General features: G+C 40.7%; 1 protein-coding gene across 2 annotated transcripts in view; it reads left to right on the forward strand.

Moving 5' to 3' along the window:
* Nucleotides 1–1,317: 1,317 nt before the first annotated feature.
* zbtb20 (zinc finger and BTB domain containing 20) overlaps nucleotides 1,318–23,554 on the forward strand; it is a 51,061-nt gene continuing 28,824 nt past the window's right edge. The window contains exons 1-2 of one of the 2 annotated variants that reach the window (XM_021591419.2): nucleotides 1,318–1,989; nucleotides 5,391–5,497. The gene's annotated coding sequence lies outside the window, so the exon portion shown is untranslated. The remainder of the gene's footprint in view (nucleotides 1,990–5,390; nucleotides 5,498–23,554) is intronic. The other variant, XM_021591420.2, reaches the window with a different exon arrangement.

The raw sequence follows: 23,554 nt of genomic DNA on the forward strand, positions 1-23,554 counted from the left end.
AGCTCCAAATGCCACTTATTGCTGAAATAATTTAGTTCATTGCTTCAATAAATGGTGCTGTGTTTAACATAATAAATAACTGTAGAAACGATTTAGACCAGATGAATCCATAAAAACGATTTAGACCAGATGAATCCATAAATATGCCTGCAATGCCTAATTGATTTTAAAGTGTTAGGAAATGTTCAAAAGAATGGTCGTTGTATTCAGTTGGTGTCATGTCTACAACCGAATACTGTTTTTATATGTAGGTTAATAGTCTAGCAGTTAACAGCCTCTGTGACACTGAGTGTCCTCCCCTGAACCTGAACCCGTAATAAAATCACATACAAATATCCGCCAGATGGCGCTCGTAATCAACTAAAGGTACACGTCTCACAATATCCGGAAATCTACAAATCGGGATGAACATTTAGGCTACTGCCATGAGAAATGGCGTTTGTTTGACGCAACACCCAGCTAGCTATACTGTACATTGTTTGTAGTTATGAGATTTGTCTTGCTGTACTAAGCGAAAAGGGAAATACGCTTATTTCATTTTAATGGGCTACATTTGCTCAATGGTTCTCTTCCTGTTGTCTTTCATAATCTAATATAGTAGGCCGAAGCACGCGCATTATTATTATGCTATAACACACGTAGCCCAATTATCCTACAACATAGCTTTATTCATGAAACATAACCTCCTGATAAGCATCATTCCGTATGAGAACGTAGATGATACTTGGGATTTTGCAGATACGTTCAACATCGTGGTGTTTGTTGCCTGCAACTAATACCCCACGTTTAGAATATACAATAAACATTAACTTCAGCTCAGTTTAAGGTTGATTATTCCAGTCTAGACATCAGACAAGCGCGCGCGCACACACCACACACACCTGTCACTGTCTAGACGAGGAGGGGGCACACGGAGGGGGTACGAGGAAAGGGGGGTCACTATTTCTTTATTTCTTGCCAGTCAGAACATACTGTAGGTCTGTCTATATGTGAACGCATTGGAGAACAACATTTTTTAATATTGCTTTACTCAATCTGATTGGCCAGCTAAACCGTCAGCATTTTTTCCCCCACTTGGCTTGAGGTCAGCTAGGGACGTTGAAAAATAAATAAATGAGAAAATAGAAATGCGTAGAAAGTAAAAGACACGGCAGGCAATCTAGCTTGTTGGTACTAAAAATGATAGGCAGGTACGTCATCCAATATAAAGCTGCAAACCAATCGGTAGCGGTTACTGACAACGACATTGTCCAATGCAAAGTACAGACACATGATCGACATAATTCTCAATTGACTGCCCTTTTGATCGAGGATGGAATATTGAGACTTGAGAGTGCTTCTGTTTAAATTATAGTCATAATTCCAATATAGGCCTGCTTCATTATATTTTAGGATAAAAGCTTGTAAAACGAAATTAACACTTGATGACCACTATAACAATGATTTCCTTAGAGAACATTCTGCGAACAAGACATACATTCTACATGGATGAGCATTTTAAGACCCAGAGAGCAGAATTTAATTAAGAAACTACAGCCTTCGGTTGTCCATATTGGATCAAACAATTTCCCCGTCTGCGTAGGTGGAACATTTACTATTTCAGAGCCCCAATGGAGCCAGTTTCACCGTCCCACCGCGCTCCGTAGAGAGGGTATACGACTCAATGATTGGGGCAAAACCACGCTGACCGATATATCTTCCAACCTACACCGCTCAAGAGATGGCTCTCTGTTCCAATCGTAAATGAAAAGGCGTGCCTGTCCAAAATATTCAACGTATAGTTAAAAAATGGGTGGGTACATTTTAAACTCGTTTAGGTCCTCTATGAAGGTAGGCTGCAGCGTGTGTTTATTGATGAGATGAAAGAAGATGGAAGTGAGAAATGAAACAAAGTAAGGGAAAATATTAAAAAACTCGAAGCCTTGCCGGGGAAAAACCGGGGAAGCTGCGAAACGCTGTCGCCACTGGAGAACAAGCTTAGGACAGCAGGTAAGAAATAGGAAAAGTGAGGGAAGGGGCGGGTGTTAATAGTATCTATGTTAGGCTATTTATAAGAAGAGAAACGACAGTTATTCCCAAAATATGAGATATACAAAACTTAATTGTAAGTGAAGCTTAGAACATAGCCTAAGGAACATTTTCCGCTGAGTTCCATTGCCTCCATTTCTTGATTTCCCACCAAAATATACATCAGAATCAAAAAACTTTATTTCATTCTAGAGGCTCATTGAAGTAGAATTTAAATGCAGAATGACATATGCTATTGTGGGGTTTATTGATTGCAGACAGTCTAGTTTTACAATAGCCTGGTCCGTTTACATTGCACCCGACAAAAAAGACGCGCTGCACACTGTCATGACGTCCCAGGTTGTCATCTGTCATTATTCTCAACATCAATGCTTATTTCCTTAGTTTTACTCCTTCCGATTTTTGACAGAGATATGAATTGTGTGGACAGTTCTACTTCTGTCTGTTTGAAAACGTCATTATGAATGAGACACCATGGTTAAAAATGGATGAGACAAGTGAGACAAAATAAGGATCATTTGCTCGAAACATCTGGAGTCCAGTGCAGAAAAGCGGAATAAACACATTTATAATGGTCTTTAATTTGTGAATGAGAAGGAGCGGGCATGCAATTTAAAACCACCATATAACTCAGTCTGTTAGCTATTTTCCCGGACTATGCCCAAATTTGCCCAACCTTTATCAAGTCAACACTTGTTGGCACGAAATAGAAGTAAAATTGCAATAAAACCCTCAAACCAATGTTTTGGCACATGCTGTACCAGAAGTTAAAATTGGGATGCATGGTGTCTGACATTTGTCAAATTAAATTATACATTAACATCTGCCTGACTCAGAAAGGTAGCCTACATTTTGAGCCAATATCCTCCGCTAAAAGTATAAAAGACAGTGCTGATTTAGTTCACCGATAAAAGAAAGATTGTCCATCTGCTCTGGATTTTGGTGCCATGTTTTACAAAATGAATGCCCTCTTTTATTGTCACGATCTGTGTTGCGCAATTCCAGCTAGGCTATATTAACGCACATGACCGTATAGGAAATTAGAAGAGGGACCATTTTAAAAAGATTTTAATCTAGAAATAATATATGAGTAGTTTATAATCTACTTCTCACTATTTCACCCATAAATGTGGCCTATGAGAGACCGTCCGATTTGTATTATAAATTACAGCACACGGGTGCTTGAGATAGTGCATTTGTTCATCAAGAGGTTGTTTTATCCACTGAGATGTGGGCCTACCCCCGAAAACACAAACAGTTTTATTAGTTTTAACAATTTTAGTTACGGTTGATTAGACAGTTGATCACTTGGGCAAAACATCCTGTCCATCTCTCAAAGTTGTTGAGACTGTTGCCTCTGCGCCGCATGTGGATTTCAGCACCGGACTTGGGCATCAAGGTTAGGAGTATAGCCTATTAGAATGAAACGGCAGAGAAACATCAATCTTCGAATCTTTTGAGGTGATTGAAAAAGATAGGACTCACACAGCACCGGTTAGGGAGTTGACAGCACATTTGAAACACTCAAAGAGATGACCTTGGAGGCACGATTGACTCAGTATGAGCCCCCTCGGTAGGCCTATGTGTTGACTTGCTCAATATTAGACCAAACTCGGACTACACTATATGATCATATCTAACATCTACATTGTTTTCGCTGAAATATCAGATTTTGCATAATGGTACAAATGTTGCACGTTGAAGGGGTTTTTGGGTGAATAATAGGCTACTGTAGGGCTATATCACGTCGTCCATTATGTCAAACTTTATTGAATCAGTTAGAGATTGTCCACAATGTCCTTTTCGGATAATTACATTTTTAAGTAGAACTTGTTTCGGTTCGGCTTGTATCCCATTCACCCCCTTACAACTCCCTACTAATGGTTATAGACTACTGTTGAGTATTTTCTGTCCTATAGACTATATGTAATAGGCCTACTTTATGTAGCTTGATATACCGGTAACTCCACAACAGAAACTTTGCTTGGCACTGTGAGTTGTGACGAATGACAGGCCACACGTTTTGACCGCGCATGTACACTGGCTGCTACTGACATATGTGTGTTGCGTGTCGCATCTCCTCCCAAATACATGTAATTTGGTCGTACTTGTGACGTCATAGACCACACCCAATGAACGTTAAATTGCGATCAGATATTTTGTGGATATATAAAAACAATTGGGCTCAGAAGTAGCGTATCACTATGGATGTTCAATTATTATTATTATTAATATTATTGAGGGTGCCATAAATTGCTGGTATGCAGTCTGTGCTTTCAGAGAGGTGTGAATTACTAAGCACCTATAACTCTGTGATTTTTATGAGGTTATATAGTTGACAGGTGTAACCTAAATCTTACACAGGTCTTTATGAAATGAAAACATATTCAAAATTAATTCACAGCCTTTCTTTGGACTGATGCCAATATGTCTCATTGTTGGGCCTATACTGCATTGGAGGCCTAAGTCCTGCAAACTTTGGATAACAATCCCTTCACAGAATCCTGAAATTGGTATAGCCCTACATATGGCTAATAGGTTTTCACTAAATGGTCCGTGAATCATAGGCTGTTTTCTATATACATCATGAAGAATAGTGTCATGTGTGCTGAACTGTAGTATAGCAAATATACATTGAGGTATCCGTTGTTTGAAATGCCTGTTGACAAGGAGCCTCAAGATACACATCTCAAGATAAAACTCATAACTCAAATGTACATTATAAAGAATAATTGTACCCTCTAATTTTTCTGTATCATGATCCATTTTCCCTTCGATGATGAGATGGAGAGAGGCTATTTTATGTTAACTATTTTGGTTTGATATGGCAAGTTTGGACTGAAAACATCCACTATTGTAGTGATTTGAGGATGTGTGCAGAGTATGCTATGATGGATGAAATTGTAATTGTTGTAATAAGTGCCAGTATCGTGAAGTATTGCAATTTAAGCCTGTTTGCTGGCACATTTAGGCCTATTCTTTAGAGGGAGTTTGGCATCCAACATCCATCTATGCTGTTCCGTTTCTGTTCAATCTGATTTTCATACAGAGTTCATTAAATTGAACCACAACAGATAGTAAACAGGCCCAGTTGTCCCATTGTAATTGTAATAACAATAACAGTGTAACTACATGCACATCATTACATAGTACCTACAACTATCACAACATATTTTCAGTTTGTGAAGGAAAAACCTTTTTATTCTGGCTACAATTTAGAGAGGCTAGCAGAGTTGAAGGAGTTTGTTTGCAAACCAATGTCTTACAAGAACTCTTCATATGAGCAATCACAAAAAAAACTGTTAAATTCAAGATGTCGAGCTTTGATTCATATATTAATTGATTCAGTATTTTGTCCATAGCGATAGTTCTGGATTGGCTCACGAAGGCACTGCCAGGACATCAAATGTGATCTGGGATGTCATTGCCAGGTGGGGAGGTTTCGGAGGCGTCCAGTTTAAATTGAAAGGTAAGCCATGTAGCCTATTTGTGCTAACAGAACAAAAGTATGATGAAAATGTAATGGTATACCCTTCAGCTCTCAAAGGTACCACGTGCTTGTTTGTGTGGTTAATTCCATAATCAAGCAATGGGTTCCAAATCTTGTTTAGAACTGTATTTGTTAATGGATTACAAAGCCAGAGGAAAAAATGTATTTGCAGTTTAGTATGACTTCCTCTCCACTTTTGCTCAAGCACATAGAAAGGATTCAGCCTCTCAGTTTCCATAGTTCCAACTTAGAACTGCTGTTCAATCAAAGCTGCCTCCTTGCAGAGAGTGTTCTGCAGGGTTAGCAAGCCCAGCTGTCAGCTCTCTGGCAACTGGTCACTCAAATATTGACATATTGAGATATTTGTAAATGGAGGACCCACTCTTATAGTGCCTCCCCTCCGCAGAACGTTGGGGCCTCCCCTTCTCTTCAGCACAGCAAGCCTTTAAACTGAAGACATAGAAAACCCTCAATTAGCTAAACAACAGCCGTGTTGTTCTCATTGGCTGAGTAAATCAGTAAATGTGAAACTGAGGCTCCCCGGCACATTATGTAATGATATTTGAGCATTAGGCTATAATCAACTAAGAAACGTATAATCGTGTGTAATCTGGGGCACGGATGACAATATTGGTCATTTTTTTGAAAGCCCATTATAGGCCTTTCATGAGCACGCTGTGAGATGTCATGCTGGAAATAGCTCATTTTAGTCCTGAAATATATCCTGACAATTTGAAGATGTGTAAAATTCAGTAACAAGTTTACATTAACATATTATGTCCTCTTAAAGATACTTCAAAAATATAATTGTATTTGTCACATGCGCCCGAATACAACTGGTGAGGACTTTACAGTGAAATGCTTAATTACGAGCCCTTCCCAACAATGCAGAGTTTTAAAAAGAAAATAGTAACACAAGAAGAATAAAATAAAATACACGGGAATGGAGCGAAATTCAGGGAGTACCAGATCAATATGGAGCTATATACAGGGAGTACCAGATCAATATGGAGCTATATACAGGGAGTACCAGATCAATATGGAGCTATATACAGGGAGTACCAGTACCAGATCAATATGGAGCTATATACAGGGAGTACCAGATCAATATGGAGCTATATACAGGGAGTACCAGATCAATATGGAGCTATATACAGGGAGTACCAGATCAATGTAGAGCTATATACAGGGAGTACCAGATCAATATGGAGCTATATACAGGGAGTACCAGATCAATATGGAGCTATATACAGGGAGTACCAGATCAATATGGAGCTATATACCGGGAGTACCAGATCAATATGGAGCTATATACAGGGAGTACCAGATCAATATGGAGCTATATACAGGGAGTACCAGATCAATGTAGAGCTATATACAGGGAGTACCAGATCAATATGGAGCTATATACAGGGAGTACCAGATCAATATGGCGCTATATACAGGGAGTACCAGATCAATATGGAGCTATATACAGGGAGTACCAGATCAATATGGAGCTATATACAGGGAGTACCAGATCAATATGGAGCTATATACAGGGAGTACCAGATCAATGTGGAGCTATATACAGGGAGTACCAGATCAATGTGGAGCTACATACAGGGAGTACCAGATCAATGTGGAGCTATATACAGGGAGTACCAGATCAATGTGGAGCTATATACAGGGAGTACCAGATCAATGTGGAGCTATATACAGGGAGTACCAGATCAATATGGAGCTATATACAGGGAGTACCAGATCAATGTGCAGCTACATACAGGGAGTACCAGATCAATGTAGAGCTATATACAGGGAGTACCAGATCAATGTGGAGCTACATACAGGGAGTACCAGATCAATGTGGAGCTATATACAGGGAGTACCAGATCAATGTGGAGCTATATACAGGGAGTACCAGATCAATGTAGAGCTATATACAGGGAGTACCAGATCAATGTGGAGCGACATACAGGGAGTACCAGATCAATGTAGAGCTACATACAGGGAGTACCAGATCAATGTGGAGCTATATACAGGGAGTACCAGATCAATGTGGAGCTATATACAGGGAGTACCAGATCAATGTAGAGCTATATACAGGGAGTACCAGATCAATGTGGAGCTATATACAGGGAGTACCAGATCAATGTGGAGCTACATACAGGGAGTACCAGATCAATGTAGAGCTATATACAGGGAGTACCAGATCAATGTGGAGCTACATACAGGGAGTACCAGATCAATGTGGAGCTATATACAGGGAGTACCAGATCAATGTGGAGTACCATATCAATGTAGAGCTATATACAAGGAGTACCAGGTCAGTGTGCAGAGTGTCGTGGAAAATCGGTTCAAATATGACACTTGCAAGAACTTGTGAAATCAAATAGGCTTTTAATACAGAGTATAGCAAGCCGGAGTGGTCCGCGGAACACACACAGCTTCCCAGAGCCCCGGCTCCTGTATTTATACACATATAGCATATGGGTCCAACCCATATGCAGATAAGCATACTACCCCTAATTCTTCTGCCTACCATTATCTTTTTAGTTCAGGCTTCCTGCTTGTTCACGCCCAATAACGCCCATATCTGCTTTTCGTCAGATTATAATGGTGGCAAGACCCTTGCTTTGTCCTAAAAATAATATACATTCCTCTATTCTATAGGCTTGCTTTGTCCCTGCACTTAGCTTAATGCGTTATTTTGTATGTGTGTTCTTATCTAGGATCAGCAGACTATGTGTCTCCTCTGTTTTTAGCGTGTCCAGCTGTACTAAAAATACTATACATTCCTCTATTCTATATGCCTATGCTTTGGCTCTGCACTTAGCTTAATGCGTTCTTTTGTATGTGTGTCCTTATCTAGGATCAGCAGACTATGTGTCTCCTCTATCTTTAGTGTGTCCAGTTGTCCTAGGCGCCTATGTGTCGCCTTCTCTTTGTGTGGTCTGTTTTCAATGTTCAACTGTCCTATACTCTCATGGCCTTACTCTGGCCTCCTGTCCTATACAATAGACAATGCATTTTACCAGAATAGCAAATGCACTCTAAGTGTATCTTTCTCTTGTGTTACTGTATTATGTTCCTCCCTATATGTACATCTTTCTCCCACAAAAGGTATGAGGTATTTGAGTTAGATACAGTGCCTTGCGAAAGTATTCGGCCCCCTTGAACTTTGCGACCTTTTGCCACATTTCAGGCTTCAAACATAAAGATATAAAACTGTATTTTTTTGTGAAGAATCAACAACAAGTGGGACACAAACATGAAGTGGAACGACATTTATTGGATATTTCAAACTTTTTTAACAAATCAAAAACTGAAAAATTGGGTGTGCAAAATTATTCAGCCCCCTTAAGTTAATACTTTGTAGCGCCACTTTTTGCTGCGATTACAGCTGTAAGTCGCTTGGGGTATGTCTCTATCAGTTTTGCACATCGAGAGACTGAAATTTTTTCCCATTCCTCCTTGCAAAACAGCTTGAGCTCAGTGAGGTTGGATGGAGAGCATTTGTGAACAGCAGTTTTCAGTTCTTTCCACAGATTCTCGATTGGATTCAGGTCTGGACTTTGACTTGGCCATTCTAACACCTGGATATGTTTATTTTTGAACCATTCCATTGTAGATTTTGCTTTATGTTTTGGATCACTGTCTTGTTGGAAGACAAATCTCCGTCCCAGTCTCAGGTCTTTTGCAGACTCCATCAGGTTTTCTTCTAGAATGGTCCTGTATTTGGCTCCATCCATCTTCCCATCAATTTTAACCATCTTCCCTGTCCCTGCTGAAGAAAAGCAGGCCCAAACCATGATGCTGCCACCACCATGTTTGACAGTGGGGATGGTGTGTTCAGGGTGATGAGCTGTGTTGCTTTTACGCCAAACATAACGTTTTGCATTGTTGCCAAAAGGTTCAATTTTGGTTTCATCTGACCAGAGCACCTTCTTCCACATGTTTGGTGTGTCTCCCAGGTGGCTTGTGGCAAACTTTAAACAACACTTTTTATGGATATCTTTAAGAAATGTCTTTCTTCTTGCCACTCTTCCATAAAGGCCAGATTTGTGCAATATACGACTGATTGTTGTCCTATGGACAGAGTCTCCCACCTCAGCTGTAGATCTCTGCAGTTCATCCAGAGTGATCATGGGCCTCTTGGCTGCATCTCTGATCAGTCTTCTCCTTGTATGAGCTGAAAGTTTAGAGGGACGGCCAGGTCTTGGTAGATTTGCAGTGGTCTGATACTCCTTCCATTTCAATATTATCGCTTGCACAGTGCTCCTTGGGATGTTTAAAGCTTGGGAAATCCTTTTGTATCCAAATCCGGCTTTAAACTTCTTCACAACAGTATCTAGGACCTGCCTGGTGTGTTCCTTGTTCTTCATGATGCTCTCTGCGCTTTTGACGGACCTCTGAGACTATCACAGTGCAGGTGCATTTATACGGAGACTTGATTACACACAGGTGGATTGTATTTATCATCATTAGTCATTTAGATCAACATTGGATCATTCAGAGATCCTCACTGAACTTCTGGAGAGAGTTTGCTGCACTGAAAGTAAAGGGGCTGAATAATTTTGCACGCCCAATTTTTCAGTTTTTGATTTGTTAAAAAAGTTTGAAAGATCCAATAAATGTCGTTCCACTTCATGATTGTGTCCCACTTGTTGTTGATTCTTCACAAAAAATACAGTTTTATATCTTTATGTTTGAAGCCTGAAATGTGGCAAAAGGTCGCAAAGTTCAAGGGGGCCGAATACTTTCGCAAGGCACTGTATGTACATGCGTTCAGGGTAAAGTGACTAAGCATCAGGATAGATAATAATAAGAGTCAAATAAAGAACAGAGTAGCAGCCATTTGGAATATGAACATGTAAAGAGTAGCCTTTACCTAAAGTTCAAGCAGAGGAGGAAAAGTGAGCTTAAAATATTTTATTCAGTTGTAATTGTCTGAGCATATACTCTATGAAATGATTTCATCTTAATAGTGCTATTTTCCCTACATTGTGTGACACAGATTTCTCTCACAAGCATACATGCAGAAATGTTGTGTGACACAGATTTCTCTCACAGGCCTAGCCTACATGCAGAAATGTTGTGTGACAGATTTCTCTCACAGGCCTAGCCTACATGCAGAAATGTTGTGTGACACAGATTTCTCTCACAGGCCTAGCCTACATGCAGAAATGTTGTGTGACACAGATTTCTCTCACAGGCCTAGCCTACATGCAGAAATGTTGCCTCACTCTGCTACATAGAAGTTGGTGGACTTGTATTTTGGCTGTTGATATGATTTGTAATTATTTTAACATTCCTAGTTTTGTATTTGTGGTTTAAAACTTTTGTACTTAGCATATTGTAGTGTCATTGCCATTAGCAACCATTATTTGACTACTGCCAAGGACATATGCCTAGTAGGCCAAGGAGGTAATAAGCGTGTGTCTACGTCATGTGAAAGTGTTGGAAAGAAAGTTGAGGGGTATGTGCCTTCCAGTGCTAAGTGTACTACAACCACTGCTATGGGAGTTACTCTATTTTCACAGGAAGAAGAGTTGTTACACATGTTACTGATGGGAAATGTGGAGGAGGGTAAAACCACAACACTATTTGATCACTAGGCTTGATAATTTATTTGACAAAACTATTAAACGTCACAATAGTGACAAGCTTGTAAACTACCAAACTCTGGTAATTGACTGGTTAGTTGGCGTTCAAGCTATCTGAGAAGATTGCCGTCTGCTGTTAACATTCGTACCCTGTGACAGTCACTTAGGAGTCTAATCCTGACTTGAGAAATGGTCATATAACTCAAATAATACTTGAGATAGCAAAATCCAACTGGTTTATCAAGTATAGGTGAGACTTTGTTGAAAGTATTTCAGTTAGGCAATATTCTAGTTTATTTATTTGCCAGTACTCTGTCAATCGGTTTTCTGTGCCAGATCTAAGGTGACTGCTTCTTAAAATGTACAGTGAATCGGCTTGATCGTCAGATAGATAGGGTGAATTCAACCAAACACACACTGCAGCCAAGCCGCACCATGGAAAATAACATTTCCTTTTTTATGTAATGTGATTTGTTAGACAATATTTGAGATAAAAACATTTAAAAAACGTTATTATTCAAACCATGCATTTTCTCAGCACCCCCCCCCCCCCCCCCCCCAAAATATCACAGTGGGGGTGTTATAGGATTGGCAAACATAGCACTAACACTTGTTAAAATATTTAGTGAACTTTAAGGTAGATTGTCATTTCTCTCATGTGAAGCTCTAAGGACTTTGTAACGTACAGCCATTTACTGTTTCAGAATCTATTCTAGCCTGTACGGTAGTGTCTCTGTACTTTCTTTGTGTGCTTGAATTCCTTAAACATGTATTTTATTTGGGCTAAAGACAGGGGCATGTAAATACTTCTCTGTCTTACTCTTTAAACATACACGAGGGCTCAGGCATTTCACTGATGCCAAAAATGTATCTTGGTTTCTAATAGGGAAATTGTATGTTTGCCAAAGTGCATGTGTGTCCTTAGCTAACCCTTCTACCCATATGGTTTTCTACAATTCATGGTTAGATCACTGTGTATTCAAAAGGGAAAGTATCTGGAGATGGTTTAAGAAAATAAATCAAATAAAGAATCTTCTGTATCTTTTTGTGGATAATGCCAGAGTAAGTTTATATTCTATTTGTTTACACCTAGGCCTCCTGAAAAGCCTTTTAGGCCCCATGCTAGTGAAAAACACTCTTAGCATAGTGGCCAAAATTGTATGACGGACAAGCCTACAGCTCACTAAAAAAGGCACAGTGACACTGGTGTGCAGTGGAAAAACCTGAGACGTATTATCTACACAATGGCATTTGTGTTATAAAGCCAGAGTTGACCCACAAAAGTCAAGGCTATTAGGACTTTCCACACCTCATTGTTACTTTATTATTAATAGGGTAGCAATTCGTTTTTTGGGAAATAGCCGACAGTCATATCTTTAGATGTTTTGTTTTACCCATGAAAACAGTTAAACCTGCTATTATTAGGAAATCCTTTTTGTTTATGCACAAACAAATCTCTCTTTTCCTAATGAGTATCCACTGAAGAAACAGACGGTCTCTGATTTTTCCATTATTGTTCTTTACGAACACTTCCTGCATGAAATGGATCACGATTATCAAATTATACGGATCATAGACACTTTATAGAAGCTTGCTTCCCGGTATTATTTTCAGGAAGGTGTGCTGACTGATTCAGACAATTTAACATCTAGGTAGCTAACATTTTAGGGAGCTTTTGACAAGTGTGCTTTCTTGTAAGGGTAAGGGAGAACAGGTAACAATGGGGATATGGCCTAACGATCCAGACACACTGTTATTTTTCTTTCAATTGAAACATGTTTGTTTCTAATAATTTCAGGTCTCTACTTGCCTTTACATGTTGTATCAACTTGCATGTCAAGCACAGTAAAAATAGCTTGTCTTACGTGTTTAATCTCTTATCGATTGTTATGCTGTGTGGGATAATACATGGCAGTATGTTCATGCAAGCTATGGTGGCCTGCAGTAGGACATTTTACACTGAAAGGGACAATTACATTTAGCCCAAGGAAATATTTGGCATAATGACATATACAGTTCCTTCAGAGAGTACTCACACCACTTGACTTTTTCCACATCTTGTTGTGTTACAGCCTGAATTTAAAATGTACTACATTTAGATGTTTTGTCTCTAGTCTACACACAATAGTACATCATGTCAAAGTGGAATTATGTTTTTTGATTATTTTTATATTTTTTTTTACAAATTAATAACAAATGAAAAGCTGAAATGTATTGAGTCATTAAGTATTCAACCCCTTTGTTATGGCAAGCCTTAATAAGTTCAGGAGTAAACATTTTGATTATTGTGATTTTGCTATCCATTGTAAATGTTTGTGGTCTTATGTAGCCAAATTGTATCTATGATCATATGTTATCCATTCATGCTTTTTACATGTTCTATTTATATCTGTAAATTAACCAATGAAATCAAGCCACACCCAGCCATGATTAAAGACATCTGTGTGTCCTTTGAAACGATATAAACTAGTGACCCACAGTGTTTGTCATTATACCCTGATGAAAACAGCTCGTCTGTTGAAACATTAGTTATTAGGTTATTACATTTTTTAATCTAAACTCCTAGAGTGTGCGCCTCTCCTTTTCTTTTTCAAGTGTTCTACTCCGCTAGCCAGCAGCACGCCTAAACAGGTGTTCTACTCCGCTAGCCAGCAGCACGCCTAAACAGGTGTTCTACTCCGCTAGCCAGCAGCTCGCCTAAACAGGTGTTCTACTCCACTAGCCAGCACCTCTCCTAAACAGGTGTTCTACTCCACTAGCCAGCACCTCGCCTAAACAGGTGTTCTACTCCGCTAGCCAGCAGCTCGCCTAAACAGGTGTTCTACTCCACTAGCCAGCACCTCTCCTAAACAGGTGTTCTACTCCGCTAGCCAGCACCTCTCCTAAACAGGTGTTCTACTCCGCTAGCCAGCACCTCTCCTAAACAGGTGTTCTACTCCGCTAGCCAGCACCTCTCCTAAACAGGTGTTCTACTCCGCTAGCCAGCACCTCTCCTAAACAGGTGTTCTACTCCGCTAGCCAGCACCTCTCCTAAACAGGTGTTCTACTCCACTAGCCAGCAGCTCTCCTAAACAGGTGTTCTACTCCACTAGCCAGCACCTCTCCTAAACAGGTGTTCTACTCCACTAGCCAGCACCTCTCCTAAACAGGTGTTCTACTCCGCCAGCCAGCACCTCGCCTAAACAGGTGTTCTACTCCGCTAGCCAGCAGCTCGCCTAAACAGGTGTTCTACTCCGCTAGCCAGCACCTCTCCTAAACAGGTGTTCTACTCCGCTAGCCAGCACCTCTCCTAAACAGGTGTTCTACTCCGCTAGCCAGCACCTCTCCTAAACAGGTGTTCTACTCCACTAGCCAGCACCTCTCCTAAACAGGTGTTCTACTCCGCTAGCCAGCACCTCTCCTAAACAGGTGTTCTACTCCGCTAGCCAGCACCTCTCCTAAACAGGTGTTCTACTCCGCTAGCCAGCACCTCGCCTAAACAGGTGTTCTACTCCGCTAGCCAGCAGCTCTCCTAAACAGGTGTTCTACTCCACTAGCCAGCACCTCGCCTAAACAGGTGTTCTACTCCACTAGCCAGCACCTCTCCTAAACAGGTGTTCTACTCCACTAGCGGCACCTCGCCTAAACAGGTGTTCTACTCCACTAGCCAGCACCTCTCCTAAACAGGTGTTCTACTCCACTAGCCAGCACCTCTCCTAAACAGGTGTTCTACTCCACTAGCCAGCACCTCTCCTAAACAGGTGTTCTACTCCGCTAGCCAGCACCTCTCCTAAACAGGTGTTCTACTCCACTAGCCAGCACCTCCCCTAAACAGGTGTTCTACTCCGCTAGCCAGCACCTCTCCTAAACAGGTGTTCTACTCCACTAGCCAGCAGCTCTCCTAAACAGGTGTTCTACTCCACTAGCCAGCACCTCCCCTAAACAGGTGTTCTACTCCGCTAGCCAGCACCTCGCCTAAACAGGTGTTCTACTCCACTAGCCAGCAGCTCTCCTAAACAGGTGTTCTACTCCACTAGCCAGCACCTCGCCTAAACAGGTGTTCTACTCCACTAGCCAGCAGCTCTCCTAAACAGGTGTTCTACTCCGCTAGCCAGCACCTCTCCTAAACAGGTGTTCTACTCCGCTAGCCAGCAGCTCTCCTAAACAGGTGTTCTACTCCGCTAGCCAGCACCTCACCTAAACAGGTGTTCTACTCCGCTAGCCAGCACCTCGCCTAAACAGGTGTTCTACTCCGCTAGCCAGCAGCTCTCCTAAACAGGTGTTCTACTCCGCTAGCCAGCACCTCGCCTAAACAGGTGTTCTACTCCTCTAGCCAGCACCTCGCCTAAACAGGTGTTCTACTCCGCTAGCCAGCACCTCGCCTAAACAGGTGTTCTACTCCGCTAGCCAGCAGCACGCCTAAACAGGTGTTCTACTCCGCTAGCCAGCAGCACGCCTAAACAGGTGTTCTACTCCGCTAGCCAGCAGCACGCCTAAACAGGTGTTCTACTCCGCTAGCCAGCAGCACGCCTAAACAGGTGTTCTACTCCGCTAGCCAGCACCTCGCCTAAACAGGTGTTCTACTCCGCTAGCCAGCACCTCGCCTAAACAGGTGTTCTACTCCGCTAGCCAGCAGCTCGCCTAAACAGGTGTTCTACTCCGCTAGCCAGCAGCACGCCTAAACAGGTGTTCTACTCCGCTAGCCAGCAGCTCGCCTAAACAGGTGTTCTACTCCGCTAGCCAGCACCTCGCCTAAACAGGTGTTCTACTCCGCTAGCCAGCACCTCGCCTAAACAGGTGTTCTACTCCGCTAGCCAGCACCTCTCCTAAACAGGTGTTCTACTCCACTAGCCAGCACCTCGCCTAAACAGGTGTTCTACTCCACTAGCCAGCACCTCGCCTAAACAGGTGTTCTACTCCGCCAGCCAGCACCTCGCCTAAACAGGTGTTCTACTCCACTAGCCAGCACCTCACCTAAACAGGTGTTCTACTCCGCTAGCCAGCACCTCGCCTAAACAGGTGTTCTACTCCGCTAGCCAGCAGCTCTCCTAAACAGGTGTTCTACTCCGCTAGCCAGCACCTCTCCTAAACAGGTGTTCTACTCCGCTAGCCAGCAGCTCACCTAAACAGGTGTTCTACTCCGCTAGCCAGCACCTCGCCTAAACAGGTGTTCTACTCCGCTAGCCTGCAGCTCTCCTAAACAGGTGTTCTACTCCGCTAGCCAGCACCTCGCCTAAACAGGTGTTCTACTCCACTAGCCAGCACCTCGCCTAAACAGGTGTTCTACTCCGCTAGCCAGCACCTCGCCTAAACAGGTGTTCTACTCCGCTAGCCAGCAGCACGCCTAAACAGGTGTTCTACTCCGCTAGCCAGCACCTCGCCTAAACAGGTGTTCTACTCCGCTAGCCAGCAGCACGCCTAAACAGGTGTTCTACTCCGCTAGCCAGCAGCACGCCTAAACAGGTGTTCTACTCCGCTAGCCAGCCGCTCGCCTAAACAGGTGTTCTACTCCGCTAGCCAGCACCTCACCTAAACAGGTGTTCTACTCCGCTAGCCAGCAGCTCGCCTAAACAGGTGTTCTACTCCGCTAGCCAGCAGCACGCCTAAACAGGTGTTCTACTCCGCTAGCCAGCAGCTCGCCTAAACAGGTGTTCTACTCCGCTAGCCAGCACCTCACCAAAACAGGTGTTCTACTCCGCTAGCCAGCACCTCTCCTAAACAGGTGTTCTACTCCACTAGCCAGCACCTCACCTAAACAGGTGTTTTACTCCACTAGCCAGCACCTCGCCTAAACAGGTGTTCTACTCCACTAGCCAGCACCTCACCTAAACAGGTGTTCTACTCCGCTAGCCAGCACCTCTCCTAAACAGGTGTTCTACTCCACTAGCCAGCACCTCGCCTAAACAGGTGTTTTACTCCACTAGCCATTACCTCGCCTAAACAGGTGTTCTACTCCACTAGCCAGCACCTCTCCTAAACAGGTGTTCTACTCCACTAGCCAGCACCTCGCCTAAACAGGTGTTCTACTCCACTAGCCAGCATCTCACCTAAACAGGTGTTCTACTCCGCTAGCCAGCACCTCGCCTAAACAGGTGTTCTACTCCGCTAGCCAGCACCTCGCCTAAACAGGTGTGCGTTTCTTTTGCCTCCATTAAAAATGTGCTTAACATGTCATGTAATAAGTTCGATGGACTCACTCTGTGTGCAATAATAGTTTTGAACATGATTTTTGAATGACTACCTCATCTCTGTATCCCACACATACAATTGTCTGTAAGGTCCCTCAGTCAAGCAGTGAGGCATTTTCCAATGCCTCACAAAGAAGGGGGCCTATTGGTAGATGGGTAAAAATAAACAAAAGCTGACATTGAATATCACTTTGAGTATGGTGCTTTTTTTTTTATTATACTTTGGATGGTGTATCAATACACCCAGTCACTACAAAGATACAGGCGTCCTTCCTAACTCATTTGCCGGTGAGGAAGGAAACCGCTCAGGGATTTCACTATGAGGCCCATGGTGACTTTAAAACGGTTACATAGTTTTAATGGCTGTGATAGGAGAACTGGGGATGGATCAACAACATTGTACTTACTCCACAATACTAACCTAAATGACAGAGTGAATAGATGTAAGGCTGTAACACAACAAAATGTGGAATAAGGTGAGGGGTATGAATACTTTCTAAAGGTGCAGGACATGTCAAGGTCAAGGTTTTATTTGTTCACTGACTATTTGTGTCTGCAACAGCCTTACACATTATCCAGTGGTTGTGCAAATGATAGTTTTTTGCTACCTAGCCTAAATCACACTCAAATGTATTGTCATTAAATGTATTGATTTAAGAAATACAGTACATTTTACATGTCGTCTTGTGAAGATGATAGCAGCTAGGCTTGAACTATTTTAGAATTTGGTAGTTTTCTTGACAGTTTCTGTTGATCAACGACAAAATATTTGTGTTCACAATTAGCCTATATAATATAATTTCAACTTTATTTTACCAGGTTTGTCAAATTTGTCTTATTTAGGGACCTTTTAAGAGTCCCTCTGTCATTATAAATTGGTTTATGGTTAAATGGATTAGTAAACTTTTAGTACAACACTGTAGTCATCACAGATTATACAGTATGTTTGTCTCTTGATAGTTCACCCTCGCTATTAGCCTAAATCACGTTGCTATTTTCTGAAACAAGCAATGAGCTTCTGGCTCGTGGCTTCATTGTTGTGAAATAGCTGGCTTTCTTAACAAGTTACCCTTACAACACAGTTATTAATCTATGGGTCAAGTTTATAAAGACCGTATATTTTCAGATTGTCCGTATGCATCTACCCATTCTGGACTAACAGAATACCTTTGTTTCCTGAATGACACATACTTTATAAGTGTATGTTTGTGTATGTGTGTGTTTTTACATTTTCTCTATCTCTGATGCAATGTGTAATTGGGACTAAACTTTTGTAGATCGTTACAGAAGCTGCATGAGAAACTGGCCAGCAGGCCATTGGCACCAAAGTAAGGCGAGATTTCATCTGCAAGCATAACAATTATAGAGAGGTCAAAGGTTATGAGAGCTAACAAGATACAGTGACACTGTAGGGTAGATACAACATACCCGTCTTCAGAAGTCTATGTTGTGTATGGCTTTGGAGTGTGGTATGGTGTAAAGCAATGACATCGCACTTTGAATGTAAAATCTATGATTGTTTTTTCAGATTCCTCATTACATCCTATAGTACAAGTGATTACTGTTTCTCTTGAATATATATTTTTCCTTTTTTCCCCCTCCAAATGTAGCAGTTGCTATGGACACCTGCCATGCCTAAATAATAAGACTCTATTTGTGCAACTATCTGCTTCTGACTTAAAGTATTTTAAAGACTGTCCATGAATGGCCAAATGCTTCCTCTTCTGAATGACTTTGTGAAACACCAAACCCAATAAAGTTAGCATATTGAAAGGCAACCAATCATGGGATTCAAACAACATCCTGATATTGATTGTTTTTTTACTAGTACTGTATGTAGTAAGCCTACTGCAAGATTAACTTGGTCAATGGTTTGAGAATAATTCATGGTTGAGCCTCAACTTTGTTTTGAGTTCCGATCTTAATTATTGTTAAGAACATCTGAGTATCATGTAGTAGCCTAAACCTATCGGTGTTACATTGAACAGGGGGAATGGGATAATAGAAATATGCTGTAATAGAAATAAGGCCAATCTCATGAACAAAAGAAATTGTCCTTCCTTATTTTGAAAGGCACCGACTGCCACTGAGCTACCTCTAAATAGCCAAAATGGTTTTCAAATACTTATTTCCAAATACTTATTTCAAATACCCCTAGGAGCAAACCGACCAGGGTTCAAATGCATGTAGTATTTAAATATTTATATTTGAAAATACACTTGTCTGTGTATTTGAGTATTTTCAAATATGCCAATACTTTCCAAGTGTATCTACAAATACAATCCAATATTCAACTACTTGTTTTTTCAAAGAAGAAACAACAAAATACTTATACCAAAATGTCTATGAAATACCCTAAATAGTATTTGAACCCAGATCTGAATGTGCTTACTAAAATCCGATTTGGATATGTTTTTCTGTTTTTGCAGCATGAAATTTAGATGTTGTCCATTTTGGGTGGTGTTTTTTGTTGTTGTTGCTAAATGCTAACTACTGTTTGGATAAGCTTGAAATCGATTGGTGGAATTTGCACCCTTATTTACGTATAATGCGGGTATTGGGGACGACATCCATACAAGCATTATTATCAGATTTTTACCCCAACATAGTGTGAAATACACAAATAAACAGTAGCCTTAATTAATGTAGGTACATTTTGATAGGTGGCAATGAGGAGATTCTGGGGAAGCCAGAGAAGAGAGGAAGAGGCGAAGCAAGAGGGCTGACTTCACCCCCAAAATTTTCCTCCATGAAAATAAACCGTTATCAAGTAGAAGTGGGGATTTTTTGGTATGCAGGTCAATGGGAGAGTGTCGAATTTTGTCATCAAAAAATGTAATTGCTAATTTGATACATGAAGCTTATTTGATCAAATAGAAGTTTTGTCATTTTTAGGTTGCAACTTTGTGCCTGTTGTTCACATGCGAATCTGCCCTCTCGTTGGCTAAAATATTCTGCTTTCTGCCTTTGCGGAAATTTATTCCAGTCACTTGTCAGTATATAGATGCTCATTTTGGTCGAACTCCAATCTAATCTATGTGCTTTTAAAGTAATAGTTGACTACAATAGCCTATATGTGTCACGTAATCATTTGAGTATTTTCAATATTTTCGATGAGTTCTGTACCTTTATCTTGTTTTTCTTGCAAACAGCCAACATTTGCATTGGTCATTGTTGGAAAAAAACAACTATGTACCAAATTTTAGCAAATTAACCATACAGTAATGGTGGATTGGAGACTGTAATTACGGAAAATAATTCAGCAATACAGACTTATCTGCTTCAGGGTGTAATTTAAAGTTATTAAATTATTCTTAAGACTTCATTGTGTTGAAGTACTTTGGAAGTCTGAATGATTTTGGATCAATGTGATTGACAATAACAGTGAGTTAGCCAGCTAGCTGAGTTTGGTTAATGAATTAGCTATCTTATCATGAAACGTCACGACTTGTAAACTAGGGGCACAAAGATGATACCAGATTCTTCCACTTGTATTTCCGACTTGGAAGCTCACGTGAACAGTTTTTCAACGTCAGACTGGTAATCCGATAATTCCGATAGCACATGAATGCAGCAATATATCCATTGCAAGTAAGAGCATTCAAATGAAATGTACAGCAGGCCTGTTCACATACCTCATGTAGCAGCTTGGTCTCGTAATCTTTGTGCTGGGAATTAGTCCAGAGGTGGAAAATGTAACCAATTGTCATACTTGAGTAAAAGTAAATCTACCTTAATAGAAAATGACTCAAGTAAAAGTGAAAGTCACCCAGTAAAATAGTACTTGAGTAAAACTATGAACGTATTTGGTTTTAAATATACTTAAGTATCAAAAGTAAATGTAATTGCCAAAATATACTTATGGGTCAAAAGTAAAAGTATAAATAATTTCAAATTCCTTGTATTAAGCAAACCAGGCGGCATCCTTTTATTTTTAATTGACAGATAGCCAGGGGCGCGCTCCAACAATCAGACATAATTTACAAACAAAGCTTGTGTTTAGTGAGTTCCACCAGATCAGAGGCAGTAGGGATGACCAGGGATGTTCTCTTGATACGTGTGTGAATTAGACAATTTTCTTGTCCTTCTAACTACTCAAAATGTAACGAATTCTTGTGAGTGTCCGGTTAAAATGACATAATAGAGTAAAAAGTACATCATTTTCTTTAGGAATGTGGTGAAGTAAAAGTTGTCAAAAATAGAAATAGTAAAGTACAGATACCCCCAAAAACTACTTAAGTATAACTTTCAAGTATTTTTACTGAAGTACTTTACACCACTGAATTAGTCCTATTCAATAGTGGGGTTGGCATGTGAAGGAACAAGTTGATCAAGAAGAACACTTACGTCCACTTTGTGCTTGAGTAGAAAGTCAAGGCACTGCATCTCAGTGCTAGAGGCGTCACTACAGACCCTGGTTCAGTTCCAGGCTGTATCACAATTGGCCCAGCATCGTCCGGGTTAGGATTTGGCGGGGGAGGCTATCATTGTAAATAAGGATTTGTTCTTAACTGACTTGCCTAGTTAAATAAAAAACGTTGGCTACACTGCCCCCTGGTGGAACATTAAGTGTTGACATCACTACTGAAGTCTTTTAATATGGCCATTCAAATAAACTACTCTTTACCTTTGTTATCTCATGTGTTATCTCACTGTGTCCATGTGGTGATCAGGAGATAAGTTTCTCATTATCTGAAAAATATATTTTGTTTCAACGGCCTTTAAAGACTTACGTACGTTAACATTTTGGGATGCACATTTATTAACACAAACATGCAACCAAGTGGGGTGGGCTCTTGTGTGGCTATGTCGAAGACACTCATTACTAAGACGCTGGATTGTTAGCATTTCCCATAGGAAAACATGTCACACTTAGCCGCTATGCTAATACTAGCTGGGCATGTACAATTGTACCGGATAGCTACGAAAGTGCCATAGACAAAGAAGAACAGCCTTAGCTAAGATCTGCATTATATGCATGGGGGTTTTCCCCACTCTGAACATTGGTATCCATGCACCTGTCAGTATCTCGGTTGAATACTTATTCAATACTTATTGACTCACGACTTTTCAGCTTTTAATTTGTAATTAATTTGTAGAAATTTCGAGGAACATAATTCCACTTTGACATTATGGGGGTTTGTGTGTAGGCCAGTGACAACAAACACATCTAAACGTAATCCATTCTAAATTCAGGCTGTAACACAATAAAATGTGGAAAAGAACAAGGGTTGTGAATACTTTCAGAAAGTACTGTATGTCACAACCAAATGGGACCTTTAATTTAAGGCAACATCTCTTCTAATGTATGTTATAGATTGGTGTATAATGTAACTTCTCAGTAGTGCTTTTATTTCTGATATTTCTACAATGTTTGGTGAGTTCCTAATCAAACATCTTGTTGTAATTTTAGTCAGTTATATCAACAGCCCCACCCTGCCTTCATTTGGTAATCTGAGGGATGGACCAGGGACATGTAACCGCTGTGACATTCATAGATATGGATGCATGGATTGACAGTGCTAATGATGATTTTTAAACAATCTTTGAAGCTATACATTGTTTTCAAAGACTCAAATGACCAAAGAACATTAACAATTGAGTAAGATGACCTTAGATTAGAACATTACCTAACCCTCAGGGGTCGTGCGGGGGCAATCATTACCTAACCCTCTTTTTGTTGGGGGCGGGGGCGGCAATCATCTCATTTATCATTTATGAAATCATCCTCATGTTTTGAGTGGTGGTATTGCTTTGACTTAAATGGCCTGTAGTATTGGCACGTACTGTACCAATCACTATACCTTTATAAACATGCCAATTGTGTATGTTTCAACTTCGTTTTGGCCAACACATTATTAAAATTAGAAACATTTGTAAGGAATGTTAGGCTACACAGCACATCACGACAATGTGGCCTCATGGTATTTTTATATATTTGAAGCTGTGTGTAGGTGTTTTGTTAATGTTGTTTGATGGATTTTCTGACATCAGAGTTCATATGCAGACCAAAGGTTAATCAATTAAAACCTGAGACTGAGTTGTTGTTTTCCAGTATGGGTGCATTGAGTGTATTATCAGGTCATTTTCATGTTTATAGTTAATAACACAAGGGCTTGATTTTAAACCACTCAACTGTAATAAGAGATGTAGTACTGTATATTGCTCATTAATTTAATTACCCAACAGAATGTTGTTGGGAGAGAACTGAACATTCAATTGCCAATAATTTATTCAGATCAGAGTGGCATTTGCAGTATTGTTCAGATGTGGTATACAAATTG

This window comes from Oncorhynchus mykiss, chromosome Y (genome assembly GCF_013265735.2).
Source record: "Oncorhynchus mykiss isolate Arlee chromosome Y, USDA_OmykA_1.1, whole genome shotgun sequence".
Taxonomy (NCBI): Eukaryota; Metazoa; Chordata; class Actinopteri; order Salmoniformes; family Salmonidae; genus Oncorhynchus; species Oncorhynchus mykiss.